We start from the raw sequence: 17,224 nt of genomic DNA, 5'->3' as shown, positions 1-17,224 counted from the left end.
CCGGACCTAGTTTTGTCCCGTGGAATAAATATTGTGGATCTTAATGTTTTTCCTTATAATCCCGGACTATCGGACCACCATTTAATTACATTTCCAATTGCAAAAAAAAATCTGCTCAGACCCCAACCAAGGACACCCAGCTGTACATTTTGATGAAACATGGTGAAGCCCCAAAATCGCCCTCCCTGGAAGCCTGTGTTCAGACATAAGGAAGTGGATGGCGGCACATTTTTTACTTTTTAACTCGGACAAAACAGAGATGCTAGTTCTAGGTCCCAAGAAACAAAGATCTTCTGTTGGATGTGACAATTAATCTTGATGTTTGTACAGTCGTGTCAAATAAAACTGAAAAGGACCTCGGCGTTACTTTGGACCCTGATCTCTCTTTTGACGAACATATCAAGACTGTTTCAAGGACTGCATTTCTCCATCTACATAACATTGCAAAAATTATGCTGAAAAATTCATCCATGCTTTTGTTACTTCTAGATTAGACTACAGCAGTGCTTTACTGTAACGACAGTTGTCATGGAGAGAAGACCAAGGCGCAGCAGGTATGTGAATACTCATATTTAATTTCCAAAAAAGGAGTAAAGCATCCACTTAACAAAACACTAAAGGTGACAACAGCAACAGTTCTGCAGGCTATTAACCTGTTTAGGATAGGGGGCAGTATTGACACGGCTGGATAAAAAACGTACCCGATTTAATCTGGTTACCACTCCTACCCAGTTTGCGGGGGGTATGCTACTTCTGAACGTCACATGCTAATGTAAAAAGCTGGTTTTTGATATAAATATGAACTTGATTGAACAATACATGCATGTATTGTATAACATAATGTCCTAGGGTTGTCATCTGATGAAGATCATCAAAGGTTAGTACTGCATTTAGCTGTCTTCTGGGTTTATGTGACATTATATGCTAGCTTGAAAAATGGGTGTCTGATTATTTCTGGCTTGGTACTCTGCTGACATAATCTAATGTTTTGCTTTCGTTGTAAAGCCTTTTTGAAATCGGACAGTGTGGTTAGATTAACGAGAGTCTTGTCTTTAAATAGCTGTGAAATAGTCATATGTTTGAGAAATTGAAGTAATAGGATTTTTAAGGTTTTGAAAATCACGCCACAGTGGCTGTTACGTAGGTGGGACGAATTCGTCCCGCCTAGCCCAGAGAGGTTAAACGCAGTGCAAAAACAACCACCCACAACCCCAAAGAAAAACACACACACCTATATAGGACTTCCAATCAAAGGCAACTCAACAACACACCTGCCTTCAATTGGAAGGCCCAATCAACAACACAATCATTCACATACAAAAACTGCCACGTCCTGACCCGAAAACTAATACAATAGCTCCATCTGCTGGTCAGGACGTGACAGTACCCCCCCCCCCCTCAAGGTGCAGACCCCGGAATGCACCTACCAACAGAAAACACCAACAAAAAACCCATAAACACTAACCCCTAAACAATAAGGGAGGGAAGGGAGGGTGGCTGCCGTCACCGACGGCACTGTGCTACACCCTCCCTCCCCAACCCACCTATCCTGGAGGTGGCTCAGGTGCAGGACGTGGACCTCGCTCCACCTTCGGCGTCGCCCACTTTGGTGGCGCCGATAGCTGCACCGGGCAGACGGGCCACTCGGACTGACCCTGGCAGACGGACCACTCAGGCTGGGCCGGAGGACAGGCGGGCCACTCGGGCTGGGCCGGAGGACCGGAGGGCCACTCGGGCTGGGCCGGAGGGCAGGAGGGCCACTCGGGCTGGGCCGGAGGGCAGGAGGGCCACTCGGGCTGGGTTGGAGGGCAGGAGGGCCACTCGGGCTGGGCCGGAGGACAGGAGGGCCACTCGGGCTGGGCCGGAGGGCAGGAGGGCCACTCGGGCTGGGCCGGAGGGCAGGAGGGCAACTCGGTCTGGGCCGGAGGGCAGGAGGGCAACTCGGGCTGGGCCGGAGGGCAGGAGGGCCACTCGGGCTGGGCCGGAGGGCAGGAGGGCCACTCGGGCTGGGCCGGAGGGCAGGAGGGCCACTCGAGCTGGGCCGGAGGGCAGGAGGGCCACTCGGGCTGGGCCGGAGGGAAGGAGGGCCACTCGGGCTGGGCCGGAGGACAGGCAGGGCACCCTGGCAGATCCGGGCAGGCGGGCCACTCTGGCAGACCCGGGCAGTCGGGCCACTCTGGCAGACCCGGGCAGTCGGGCCACTCTGGCAGACCCGGGCAGTCGGGCCACTCTGGCAGACCCGGGCAGTCGGGCCACTCTGGCGGTTCCGGGCAGTCTGGCCACTCTGGCGGTTCCGGGCAGTCTGGCCACTCTGGCGGTTCCGGGCAGTCTGGCCACTCTGGCGGTTCCGGGCAGTCTGGCCACTCTGGCGGTTCCGGGCAGTCTGGCCACTCTGGCGGTTCCGGGCAGTCTGGCCACTCTGGCGGTTCCGGGCAGTCTGGCCACTCTGGCGGTTCCGGGCAGTCTGGCCACTCTGGCGGCTCCGGGCAGCCGGGCCCCTCTGGCGGCTCCTGACTAGCGGGAGGCTCTGGCGGCTCCTGACTAGCGGGCAGCTCTGGTGACTCCTGACTGGCGGGCAGCTCTGGTGACTCCTGACAGGCGGGCAGCTCTGGTGACTGTTGACTGGCGGGCAGCTCTGGTGACTGTTGACTGGCGGGCAGCTCTGGTGACTGTTGACTGGCGGGCAGCTCTGGTAACTGTTGACTGGCGGGCAGCTCTGGCGACTGTTGACTGGCGGGCAGCTCTGGCGACTGTTGACTGGCGGGCAGCTCTGGCGACTGTTGACTGGCGGGCAGCTCTGGCGACTTCCGACTGGCGGGCAGCTCTGGTGACTTCCGACTGGCGGGCAGCTCTGGTGACTTACGACTGGCGGGCAGCTCTGGTGACTCTTGACTGGCGGGCAGCTCTGGTGACTTACGACTGGCGGGCAGCTCTGGTGACTCTTGACTGGCGAGGCTGGGCTGACGCACTAGACTCCTGATGCGTGGGGCTGGTACTGGACGTGCCAGCCTGGAGACACGCACCTCCATGCTAGTGCGTCTAGCGGGAAACACCGGACCGAAAGGGCGCACTGGCGGTCTTGAGTGCAGGGTTGGCATCACCCCTTCCGGCTCGATGCTCACCTTGCCCTGGCACCTGCGGGGCGCTGGTACTGGGCGGACTGGGCTGTGCGTCCGTATAGGCGAGATGGTGCGTACCTCAGCGTAACATGGTGCCCTCCACCTCATACGCACCTCCCTGTAGTCACGGGTAGCTGGCTTACGGCTCTTCCCTGGCCTGGCCAAGCTACCCGTGTGCCCCCCCAATTTTTTTTTATTGGGGGTGCCTCTCGGGTTTCCTACCCAACCGTGTTCCAGGATAACGTTCCCGTTGGTTCCTCTGTCCAGCTGCCTCCACTCTCCTGAGTGCCTCCACCTGTTCCCATGGGAGGCGATCCCTTCCGGCCAGGATCTCTTCCCAGGTGTAGGCTCCCTTGCCGTCCAGGACGTCCTCCCATGTCCATTCTTCCCTTTTTTTCTCCTGTGGCTTCCTCCTCTTCTGCTGCTTGGTCCTGGTTTGGTGGGTGGTTCTGTAACGACAGTTGTCATGGAGAGAAGACCAAGGCGCAGCAGGTATGTGAATACTCATATTTAATTTCCAAAAAAGGAGTAAAGCATCCACTTAACAAAACACTAAAGGTGACAACAGCAACAGTTCTGCAGGCTATTAAACGCAGTGCAAAAACAACCACCCACAACCCCAAAGAAAAACACACACACCTATATAGGACTTCCAATCAAAGGCAACTCAACACACCTGCCTTCAATTGGAAGTCCCAATCAACAACACAATCATTCACATACAAAAACTGCCACGTCCTGACCCCAAAACTAATACAATAGCTCCATCTGGTGGCCAGGACGTGACATTTACTTTCCGGCTACCCGGATAAAGCACTACATAAACTTCAGTTAGTGCTAAACACGGCTGCAAGAATCTTGACTAGAACCAAAAAATTTGATCAAATTTCTCCAGAGCTAGCCTCTCTACACTGGCTTTCTGATAAGGCTAGGGCTGATTTCAAGGTTTTATTGCTAACCTACAAAGCATTACATGGGCTTTCTCCTATCTATCTTCCCGATTTGGTCCTGTCGTACATACCTACATGCACGCTACGGTCACAAGACTCAGGCCTCCGTGTTGTCCCTAGAATGTCTAAGCAAGCAGCTGGAGGCAGGGCTTTCTCCTATAGAGCTCAATTTTTATGGAATGGTCTGCTTATCCTTGTGAGACGCAGACTCGGTCTCGACCTTTAAGTCTTTATTGAAGACTCATCTCTTCAGTAGGTCTATGATTAAGTGTAGTCTGGCCCAGGGGGGTTGTGAAAGTGAACGGAAAGGCACTGGAGCGACGAACCACCCTTGCTGTCTATGCCTGACCGGTTCCCCACTCTGCACTGGGATTCTCTGCCTCTAACCCTATTACGGGGGCTGAGTCACTGGTTTACTGGTGCTCATCCCTAGGAGGGGTGCGTCACTTGAGTGGGTTGAGTCTCTTTTGGGATCTTTCTGTCCGGGTTAATGCCCCCCTCGGGTTTGGGCCGTGGGGGAGATCTTCGTGGGCCTTGTCTCAGGGTAATAAATTGGTGGTTGAAGATATCCCTCTAGTGGTGTGAGGGGCTGTGCTTTGGCAAAGTGGGTGGGGTTATATCCTGCCTGGTTAGCCCTGTCTGGGGGTATAGTCGGACGGGGCCACAGTGTCTCCCGACCCCTCCTGTCTCAGTCTCCAGTAATCATGCTGCAATAGTATATGTGTCGGGGGGCTAGGGTCAGTCTGTTATATCTGGAGTATTTCTCCTGTCTTATCCGGTGTCCTGTGTGAATTTAAGTATGCTCCCTTGAATTCTCTTTCTCTCTCTCTCTCTTTCTCTCTCTCTCTTTCTCTTCTCTCAGAGGACCTGAGCCGTAGGACCATGCCTCAGCACTACCTGGCCTGATGACTCCTTGCTGTCCCGAGTCCACCTGGTTGTGCTGCTGCTTCAGTTTCAACTGTTCTGCCTGCGGCTATGGAACCCTGACCTGTTCACCGGACGTGCTACCTTGTCCTGGACCTACTGTTTTTGATGCTCTCTCTCTAGAGCACCTGCTGTCTCTAACTCTGAATGATCGGCTATGAAAAGCCAACTGACATTTACTCCTGAGGTGCTGACCTGTTGCACCCTCTACTACTACTGTGATTATTATTATTTGACCCTGCTGGTCATCTATGAACTTTTGAACATCTTGGCCATGTACTGTTATAATCTCCACCCGGCACAGCCAGAATAGGACTGGAGAGCCTGGTTCCTCTCTATGTTTCTTCCTAGGTTCCTTGGGAGTTTTTTCTAGCCACCGTGTTTCTACATCTGCATTGCTTCCTGTTTGAAGTTTTAGGCTGGGTTTCTGTATAGCACTTTGTGACATCAGCTGATGTAAAAAGGGCTTCATAAGTACATTTGATTTAGCTGTTTAGATGTTGCCTGTAATCCATGGCTTCTGGTTGGGGTATGTACATACAGTCACTGTGGGGACGACGTCATCGATGCACTTATTGATGAAGCCAGTGACTGATGTGGTGCCATCGGAAGTATCCCGGAACATATTCCAGTCTATGCTTGAAAAACAGTCCTGTAGCTTAGCATCTGCTTCATCTGACCGCTTTCTTTTGACCAAGTCACTGGTGCTTCCTGCTTTAATTTTTGCTTGTAAGCAGGAATCAGGAGAATAGAATTATGGTCAGATTTGCCAAATGGAGGGCGAGGGAAAGCTTTGCACACGTCTCTGTGTGCAGAGTAAAGGTGGTCTATAGTTTTTCCCCTCTGGTTGCACATTTAACATGCTGGTGGAAATTTGGTAAAACGATTGTGAGTTTCCTTGCATTACAGTCCCTGGCTACTAGGATCGCCTCCTCTGGATGAACGTTTTCCTGTTTGCTTATGGTGGTATACAGCTCATTGAGTGTGGTCTTAGTGCCAGTTTCGATCTGTGGTGGTATGTAGACAGCTACGAAAAATACAGATGAAACTCTAGGTAGATAGTGTGGTCTACAGCTTGTCATGAGATACTCTACCTCAGGCAAGCAAAACATTGAGACTTCCTTAGATATCGTGCACCAGCTGTTGTTTACAAAAATACATAGTCTTCCGCCTCTTGTCTTACCAGACGCCGCTGTTCTATCCTGCCGATACAGTGTAAAACCCGCCAGCTGTATGATGTTCATGTCATCGCTCAGCCACAACTCGGTGAAACATAAGATAGTACAGTTTTTATGTCCCGTTGGTAGTTTAATCTTGCTCGTAGGTCATCGATTTTATTTTCCAATGATTGCATGTTCGCCTACGAATTCTCAGAAAGCAGTCCGACCTCCGCCCCCTTTTTCTCCGTCTTCTCTTCACACAAATGACTGGGATTTGGGCCTGTTCCCGGGAAAGCAATATATCCTTCATGTCGGACTTGTCAGACTCTTTAAAGGAAAAAGCTTCTTCCAGTTTGTGGTGAGTAATCGCTGTTCTGATGTCCAAAAGTTATTTTCGGTAATAAGAGACGGTAGCAACAACATTATTTTCAAAATAAGTTAAAAAAATAAGTTACAAACAAAGCAAAAAAATGAACAAAGTAACACAGTTGGTTAGGAGCACGTAAAACGTCAGCCATCCTCTCTGGCGCCATTCCACTAATGTTAGGTAGCTAGCTACTTTTATGAGAACAGGCATATTGTTTGGGTTAGCACTTGCTCACGATAACTCAGGTCCTGGTGGCAATCTGTGTATTCTCCAAACATGTCAGGGAACTGTCCTATATGGGACACCATATGAAGTCATGACAACTAACATGTACCACAAGACAAAATGCTAATAGGTACAGTATCTTTAGCGGCTGTGAATGACAATAGAAGATGAAAGACACGTAATATGTATACCGTAAATTCCGGACTATAAGCCGCAACTTTTTTCCCAGGCTTTGAACCTCGCGGCTTAAACAATGGCGCGGCTAATATATGGATTTTTCCCGCTTTCAATTTTTTTTCTCCAAAAAAACACATTCTGTGACGTGCTCAGTTTTTTGGCGGCATGAAGCTTTCATTAGACCAATAAAATTGCCGAACCGGTTAAGGTCAAACAACTTTTTTGTTTACTGTTTAGATTAAATCGAGCGCTCTCAAACTTCCCATCATTCTGATTACGGTAGTCATTTTGTCACCCTCATCATGGCAAAGACACGGAGAAATGCATATGATGCAGCTTTCAAGTTGAAGGAGATTGATCTGGCTGTTGGAAAAGGAAATAGAGCTGCTGCACGGGAGCTTGGTCTTAATGAGTCGATGGTAAGACGTTGGAAACAGCAGCGTGAGGAATTGACTCAGTGCAAAAAGACAACTAAAGCTTACTGCTCATTTTTAATTTTTTGTTACAAGCCGTGTTTCGTTAAAGCCTATTTATTTTTGTTACAAGCTGTGTTTCGTTAAAGCCTATTTATTTTTGTTACAAGCCGTGTTTCGTTAAAGCCTGTGTAAAGTTCATTTGTTTCAACGTACTGGTAGGCACCTGCGGCTTATAGACATGTGCGGCTTATTTATGTTAAAAATAAAATAAAATAAAAAAATTCAGTGGGTGCGGCTTATATTCAGGTGCGCTTAATAGTCCGGAAATTATGGTACATTGTTACATTAGCAGAACGCTGCTTCGACAGTATTATGAAAAAAATGTTTTATTCTACATGGAACTGTTGCACTTAAAAGTTATCAAACACTTTCTTTAGAATATCTACATAAGTTCAGCAACTACTACTGACCTAGAGTGGTATGAGAAGAGTGCAATTGAGTGCCATCTTCCTGCATCTCACATCTGCCTGTATTTATTGAATTCTGCCTGCTGGGCCCACTCTGTCATATCCATTCATGCACTCCATTCTGCTACCTGACTGCAGCTGTCCATAACCTGTAATACATTACACAGATGGAAGGGACTTCATCACCCTCTGAAGACTTTAAGACAGAATCACACCCAGAGCGCTGTGTGTTAGACAGCCAAATCCTTAGAATAGACCATAGAACTAGAATAGAATGCCGGCTAGTTCTGAGACAGCTGAAGTTGTACCAAAGATTTCTATGTACCTTGTTCTATCTGTGGTTGTACTCAACACACAACTTATATTCATTTGCTCAGTAAAGTGTAGGCATACTGTCTTTACAATCTACGATAGCCTATTTACAGCAGAAAATGTTTTTGCCTATCGATTATTTTTTTGATAAATGTATCTACACTCAAGCCGGCCATGTTTGTGCAATGTCCACATGTAGCCTATACCTGTAGGGATATTAGTTCTGGGATTTGTCCCACGTGGAAAGATCCAACAGCGGACATAAGGAGAGACAAAACAATCCAGTTATAGAATATTGTGTTGACAGCTGAGCTGACTAAAGACCGGGTATTCAACTTGCAGTTGTTGATTGTTTCCACAGTAACATGTCTTTACATGATGTGATAAAACATGCAAGCTACATTCGTAGCAAGAGGTTGTAGAACAAGTGTCTCATGAAACATATTCCAGACACATCTTGACATAACTGTGATTTAACAGAGAAATATTAGCTAGATAGATAGCTACAGCTGGCAAGCCTATTCCCAAGCTATGCTAGCTAGTTTCTGTCAAGTTGGCTAAACACAAGGTCAGCACAGGCTTTAGCCTACACATAGAACATAATTAGCGAGTCAGTCAGGAGGGGCGAAGTCCTCAACTTTAAAACTTCCCTCCATAGCAAAGCTAGCTTTGCTTACTTCGCTGTCACTAAGTTACTCACTTCTGCCCTTGTTTGTGTAACGATCATCGTAGAGAGGTGACCAAGATGCAGCGTGGCACGTGTTCATGATTATTTATTTAAACCAAATAAACACTCGAACAAAAATAACAAAGGGAAACGAAAGGGCATAGTTCTGTCAGGTACAGAAACACAAAACAGAAAACAACTGGGAAAAGGCTACCTAAGTATGATTCCTAATCAAAGACAACGATAGACAGCTGCCTCTGATTAGGAACCATACTCTGCCCAAAACAAAGAAATACAAAACATAGAATGCCCACCGCACACCCTGACCTAACAAAATAGAGAAATAAACCGTCTCTCTCAGGTCAGGGCGTGACAGTTTGTTGCGATTGAATGGCAAAGACACACCCAAGAAACACCCACATTAAACCACACCCCCAAAGACAACTCTTGTTTGGTCTTCAATAATGGCCGCTGCATTTCTTAATTAGCACCGGAAGAAACACATGCGAAATAGGTGTGTGCAGTTCACCTTTAAGACCATCAAAAAGCATGTCTTAATGGTAACGCAGTTGATAATGGAATGGATTTTGTGAGGGGAAGTGCCACCTATCCAGCCATGACGCACAGTGCCCATGGAAAGATAGATGTGCCTTTTGTGCCAGTGAATCTCATATTTATAAACAGAGCGCTCCTCATCCGATAACCTAAGACAACCTCTGTTGTGTACTGATATTCTAGTTTTCCCTTCAGGGCACCTGTGTACGTACATTGGAATGCTTGGAATGTCTTGTCCTGTGAAATGTATTAAATAACGCCCACTTTAATTACTACTCCTGCCTCATGTCCGGTCCTTATATTAGTTGTTTAAGTAATATACTGTGCTATATAAAATGCTCCTCCAAACTATATAGTCCTCCTATAATGACATATCAATGGTGGATTCTTTTTTAAAATATCATGACATTTTAGCTGTACCGAACATGTTGCTGAACTCAGGCCCATAGCCCATTTGAACTGTTCCAGCTTTACTCAATGTGGACAGACACTCTACAAATACAGAGCAAAAGACAGGCAAGGGAAATACAGGTAGCCTGGGTTCATGTCACAGTAAAGGGGATGACAAGATACCTTTATATGTTTTGAAATGGCAAACAAATGGGAGCTCTGGTCAGGGACACAGCTGCGGTGAGTTGGATGACAAAGAAGAGAAGTTCTACAAGGTCATCATTCCTGATATATGAAATAAATACAATTGTGTACATGTCTAGTAGTTTTGTCTAGGATTTTCTTTTTAAAGCCCTGGATAGCCTAAAGACACTATAAAAAGGGCCCTTGTAGGACCACAATTGCTTGGCACCATATTCAGGATTTCTTTCAAAAGCAAGTCAGTAGGCTATAACATTTGAATAAACTAGATCCTAAATAGTGTTGTGCTTGCATAGGCTATACAGACCTAACTCAGCCGGCCAGAAGTACCTGTGGTAGGTGAGGATGAAGGCGAGTGACTGGCGTGGATCAATTGTTTCATCCAGGAGAGAGGTTTCATCCGAGCAGGGGTTTGAACGTCATTCCTAAAGTAAAATAGAATAAAGTAATTATTCAAAAAGCTAAAAAAACGACATAAGGTCTACACAATATGTGCTGGGTAATGTCCATGAATGTGTGGTAGTATTATCCTGCCGACTAAGACAGATAACATTATCATAACAACAACATTTTTCCAATAAAAGATGCACTAAACTGAACAGGCCAAAATACTATGTCTAACTTCATAAACACGTTCTTTATTGATTTACTTTGTTGTTCATATCGCTTATGGAACTCGACATGGAATGGAAAGTTATATCGATAGAAGAATCACCCACTTTTGCGCGCTAGGCCAAACAGAAAAACCAAGTGACTAAACTTTGACTCAAATTTAGATTACTTCCTGTAGCTTAGAATGTGACAATTTTCCATTGACTTCTGAATGAATCTAACTTGAAACTTTTGATAGACTAGCATCTCTGATTCAAGTTTTTCTGACAATGGAGCTATCAATATTCCGTGACAAAAATAAATGTCAAACAGAGCTGACAGGATTCCATATTCTACATGTCAGACCCAAGTGTTCTATAATATATTTAAATCTGAAGGTTTTGTTTGCATTATAATGTGTTTGATTTAGCTACCGCTCGATATTCCCTTTGTTTAGGCTAGGCTAATAGCTACACATTGGCTACAATGCCGATCTATGAAACCTGAATGCACTAGCTATGTAACTAACTTCATTAGCCATAACTACACATTATAGCTATAACAATAACACCAATAATCAATAAAAATATCCAATGTTACTACTTACAACTCATGTCCAGCATCAATAAGTTATGAAGTTAAAATAGTGCCTTAAGTATACAAGCATGTAAAGAATGATTTGGACATGTAAAATATGAGTTGCCTCTAGGACTGTTAGGGTGACCGTATTACTGCCAACCCGCGGTCATGAGTCATGACGGCAGTCAAATTCCACGTGACCGTTTAGTCATGATGTGATGGAGAGAGATAGAGGTTGGGTGGTGTGGGCTCTGGGAGTCATCAGGGTGATGGAGAGAGGGAGAGGTTGGGTGGTGTGGCTCTGGGAGTCATGAGGGTCTGGAGAGAAAATGGTCCTCCTATATGCTTAATTTAGAGTTATTTATGCAACTTTAGTTGTGATACAAACATTGGGCTCTTTGTTTTGATGTTCAGGCTGCATGATGGGACTCTAATTATGATTTGAGTTGCAAGCTGCACACAGTTCATCAGTCTCTCATTCACAATTTGACAAGCACTTGATAATATTCTCAACAGGCCTCGAATTTACCAGCGGCATCCCCCTTGTGTGGCTGTAATGCCCCCTAAAAAGAATACATGCCTTTTGTGGCCAAAGCTCCCTAGCAACTCTCACTCACATGGTTCTGTCAGATGTAGCCAATGCCCATCACATGATCAGTTCCTTCTCACAGGCATTTCAGCTAAGAAGTAGGCTACAAGTGAATGAAGACAGACACATCGGGGACACAAGAAAGTGCGTCCCTTACGAGGCGCATATTAAAGATGTTAGAACTGTCCACATTTAGTCTACATTTCATCAGCCAACAAGATGAGTAGGCCTAACGAACAGCAAAAGCACTAACCTAAAAGTTGACCTAGTCTATTGGTCAACTTGTCCTTCTGTGCAATAAGTAAATATTCCAAACATACTCTGGGACAGTTGTGGGATACAATAGATCACAAATGAATACAACCACTTGCATCAACAAAAAAAACTTTTAAAGCAATGAGGATGACCATTTAGCTTAAATTTTGATAAACTATTAGGCAATTTTTTCACATCATAATTTGCAGAAATGTGCAAACGGCAGTAGGTTATAAGCGTGAATGTTCCAAAATGCAATCAATTAGCAGGAAAACACTGTTCTCGAAAGTGACGGCAAATGCGATTATGCGTCATGCTTTATTATAAAGGTGCATTTTTATGGTGAAATGTATCTTCCCCAAACGTGAAATTCACACGCAGCCTATATATGCCAGTTAGGATCTATACCGGTTATAAAGCAGATTAATGCGCTTAATTTAAAAAAAGTTATTTGGACACTTTAGTTGTGATACAAACCTCAAATCATATAGGCCTATGGGCGGGGCTACATGAGGGCTCCCGAGAGGCGCAGCGGTCTAAGGCACTGCATCTCAGTACAAGAGGTGTCACTGCAGTCCCTGGTTCAAATCCAGGCTGCATCACACCTGATTGTGATTGGGAGTCCCATTGAGCGGTGCACAATTGGCCAAGCATCATCCGGGTTTGGCCGGGGTAGGCCGTCATTATAAATAAGAATTTGTTCTTAACTGACTTGCCTAGTTAAATAAAGGTAACATTTTTTTTAAATAAAAAAATGAGGTGTGTGACTGTGATTTGAAAAAGTTATGCACAAGCTGGGCATCATTCACAAGTGAAAGGCTGATATTATCACCGATCAGACTATTCTTAATTTAATGTTGTCTTTACATATACAGTACTAAATAATATATGTGTGACATTAGTTTTGATTTAGAATGGGCCATTATCATGCACCTGTCTTGGAACAGGGGCATTTGGGAAAAAAATATGGTTCATATGGTTCATTTTCATGCCATCCAAGTAGGCTGTACTCCTGTTGTAAAGCTAAGCAATGTGCTTAATATTAAGAAAGTTGATAAATAAATATAGTAGGCCTAGTCTATAGAAAGCTGATGGGATCCTCCTCTGTTTTCTCATGCAATTGCATAGCCTATAGAAATGTTGCTCAACATGACCTCATGGGCTCTCATGAAGTGTTTGATTAGATTTTTGATTACATTTGCAATGATGTCAGAGTGATGTCATAGTGATTAGAGGGACAATAGAGTGGTGAGTACCAGGCAGGTAGAATGTTTGGTAGGCTACTAATGATCCTCAGCAGCATCAGAGCTTGGAGAAGACTAATTACCGTGACTAAACCAGACGCTGTGTCAGATTTCAAAAAGGCTTCAAGATGAAAGCACACCATGCGATTATCTGAGGACAGCGCGCTGCATACAAACACATGAAAAACATATTTCAACCAGGCAGGTGCGACACGAAAGTCAGAAATAGCGATATAAAAAATGCCTTACCTTAGATGATCTTCTTCTGTTGGCACTCCAAAAGGTCCCAGTTACATCACAAATGGTCCTTTTGTTCGATAATGTCCTTCTTTATATCCATAAAAACTCAGTTTAGCTGGCACGCTTCAGTCAATAATCCACCCAGTTTCCCTCCATCAAAATGCATACAAAATGAATCCCAAATGTTACTAATTGTCACGTCCTGACTGATATAGGGGTTATTTGTTATTGTAGTTTGGTCAGGACGTGGCAGAGGGTATTTGTTTTATGTGGTTCGGGGTGGTTGGTTGTTTAGAAGGGTGTTTGATTTATTATTTCCGGGTTTTGGGCTATGTTATATGTTTTGTATTTCTATGTTCATTCTAGTATTAGTATTTCTTTGTTTAGGTCATTGGGTGTTGGACTCTCAATTGGAGGCAGGTGTTTCCTAGTTGCCTCTGATTGAGAGTCCTATATATAGGTATGTGTTTGTGTTGGTAGTTTGTGGGAGATTGTGCTAGGTATAGCTTTAATGCCTTACTGGCCTGTTATTCGTCATTATGTTTTGTGTACGTGTTTATTTTGGTTTTTCCTTCTTTGCCAATTTAATAAAAGAAGATAAGTGCACATAACCCCGCTGCATTTTGGTCCGTCAATGATTTTTCTTTATCATCTGACGAAGAAGAATGTGACACTAATAAACTTTTACAAACAAGTCAAACAACATTTATAATTAAACCTTAGGTACCCTAATACGTAAATAAATGATACAATTTAAGACAGAGAATCGTTATTGTCTTTACCGGAGAAAAACACCAAAGAATACGCTCTTTTCCACGCACTTGGAAACATTACAGCCAAAATGGGAGCCACCTAGAAATTCTACAATTTCTGGCAAATTTTTCCAAAAACCAGCCTGAAACTCTTTCTAAAGTCTGTTGACATCTAGTGGAAGCCCTAGGAACTGCAATCTGGGAGGACTTGGCCTTATAATAAAAGTGACAGCCATTGAAAATAGTGGTAGGCCGAATTTCTTTTGGGGGGGGATGGTTTGTCCTCGGGGTTTCGCCTGCCATATCAGTTCTGTTATACTCACAGACATAATCTTAACAGTTTTAGAAACTTTAGAGTGTTTTCTATCCAAATCTACCAATTATATGCATATCCTAGCTTCTGGGCCTGAGTAACAGGCAGTTTACCTTGGGCACGCTTTTCATCTGGACGTCAAAATACTGCCCCCTACCCAAGAGAGGTTAACCGCTCAACATAGAATAGCCGCATGTGCGCACTTCCTTTGCAATAGTTTGGAGAAAAGATCCTTTCTATTTAATTGAGTTGAAACCTGAACTAAAGACCTCAGTTTAAAAGCTGACAGTGTTTTTATATACTTTTATTTATTTTTTAATCCTGCAGCTATGTTGGGCAAAATTTCTTTGAGCATTGCTATCTGTCCCGGGATCCTGCCAGATTCTATATAGGGGGAGAGATGCGAAAGCCCAGCTAGCCTAGCTGGCTCGGTGTCTCAAATGGAGGCCGCTATTGAACGTTTCCAGCATTGCAGGAGCTGTGTTTACATTGCTTTGTTCCGGGACAATGTGGACCGCACTGACTTTCAATATAGCAACTGCTTGCGGAGGATAACAGGAGCGAAGTAGCATCTTTTAGCAAGCAAGTAGCAAACCTACATAAGCTATTGGGGAACCCACGCCCACCTACTTTTTCTTTTTCTTCCACCCCAGTAGCCAGACGCCGCTCTGGTCTGGTGGAAGTTTTGCCGCCGTGTCGGCTCTCCACAGGCAATGGGCTGGTGCAAGGCAGGGTTCCATCCCCGAAGGGGTCTCCCCCTTCCCTGGAGAACGGAGCTGATCCCAACCCAACCAACCAGCCATGGAGATACGTCACTCACCGTGGAAGTTGAAGAAGGTGTCCTCTGGCAACGGGGGTCTCCATGGAGATGTTGAGCCCGGAACTGACACAGACCCGAAACAGCTTTGCCGCCCTGGATCCAGAGGTTCCGGCGCCTTCGTCCTTGGTGGCCTTCCAATCAAGATCGGATCTGGAGGTACCGCGTCTTCGTCCTCGGCTCTGTCTTCCTTTCCGGTGGCTTCTACTTTGGGTTCAGATCCTCGGAGCTCCCAGCCTCACCAGACCGTGAGGCTGCCTGAGAGACTGGCCCATTCTACATCACCAGCTGTCATCATAGGCAGCTCTATGGTGAGAAACATCTCAGGCCCCAAGGCAAAAACCCTGTGCTACCAAGGAGCACAAGTACAGGACATAACAAGGCTGCTTCCGACTGTTCTACCACAGATGCCGGGAGCTGACACTGTCGTAGTCCATGTGGGGTCCAACGACATCAGGAGGGCTAGCTCAGAACATTTAAAAGACCAAAAAAGGCCAATAATTTCAGGTCCAGTACCATCGTTGGGCCGCGGGTGTGACAGATTCAGTGGACTGCTGGCATTACAGATCTGGCTAAAAGACTACTATAGCTCTGCTGGAGTCACTTTTATTGATAACTTTGACACCTTCTGGAAACAGAAGATACTCTACAGGAATGACGGAGTCCATCTAAATCATCTTGGCTCCTGGACTCTGTCCATATATTTCAAGGCTGCGTTGAAACAATGACGTAAATGAACCAAGACCAGCTCAGTTAATCCCTACCATTGTGACACTAAGTTGTAATAATGCTGCATCAAATGTACATGATTTTAGGGGCATTGGCAAACACAATGTAAGTAATTTCATTTATGTACTCCTAATTGCGCCGAATACATATGTTTATGCAACAGCTATTGTAAGCAATAATCATGAGCCTATAAACCAGAGTTACACTGTTAGCACTGAGGCGGTGTGCAATAGTAGGAAGACCACTTTATGCAGCTCACCCTGCACCCTGCATCAGTTCCAATGTAAATAACATGAGTAAGTCTACCTTTGATAAGCTTCCCAGTAAAGCATTAAATAGTATCAAGTAACCCACAAAAGTGCTAAAAATAGAACATATTAACATATGTAGCCTAAGAAACAAGGTCCATGAAGTCAATAACTTGCTTGTAACAGATGGCAATCAGATTCTGAATATCTCTGAACCTCAATTAGATAATACCTTTGATGATACATTGGTAGGAATACATGGTTATAACACCTTCCGAAAAGACAGAAATGCCAAGCTGTAAAGCTTAGAGACGATCTTATGTTAAATACTGTTGAAGTAATATGGCTACAGGTTCATCTGCCTCACCTAAAGCCCATTCTTGTGGGAAGCTGCTATATGACCACCAAGTGCTAACAGTCAGTATCTGGATAAAATGTGTGAAATGCTTGATAATGTATGTGATATCAACAGAGAATATATTTTCTGAGTGATTTAAATATTGACAGGCTATCACCAAGCTGCCCGCTCAGGAAAAACTTCAAACTGTAACCAGTGCCTGCAACCTGGATCAGGTTGTCAGTCAACCTACCAGGGTAGTTACAAACAGCACATGAATTAAATCATCAACATGTATTGATCACATTTTTACTAACACTGCTGATATTTGCTTTAAAGCAGTACCCAAATCCATAGGATGTAGTGATCACAATATAATAGTCATATCTAGGACAATTATATGAAGAATGATAGAAAAAAACTTTGGGGCACCTTAAATAAAATTTTTGAGAAAAAGGCCAACTTGGCTACTTCATTTATTGAATCAGATGGCTCATTCATCACAAAGCCCAGTAATATTGCAAACTACTCTAATGACTTTTTCATTGGCAAGATAAGCAAACATAGGGATGACATACCAGCAACAAATGCTGACACTAC

This window comes from Salmo salar, chromosome ssa26 (assembly GCF_905237065.1).
Source record: "Salmo salar chromosome ssa26, Ssal_v3.1, whole genome shotgun sequence".
NCBI classification, from domain to species: domain Eukaryota; kingdom Metazoa; phylum Chordata; class Actinopteri; order Salmoniformes; family Salmonidae; genus Salmo; species Salmo salar.
This window is presented reverse-complemented; position numbering follows the sequence as displayed.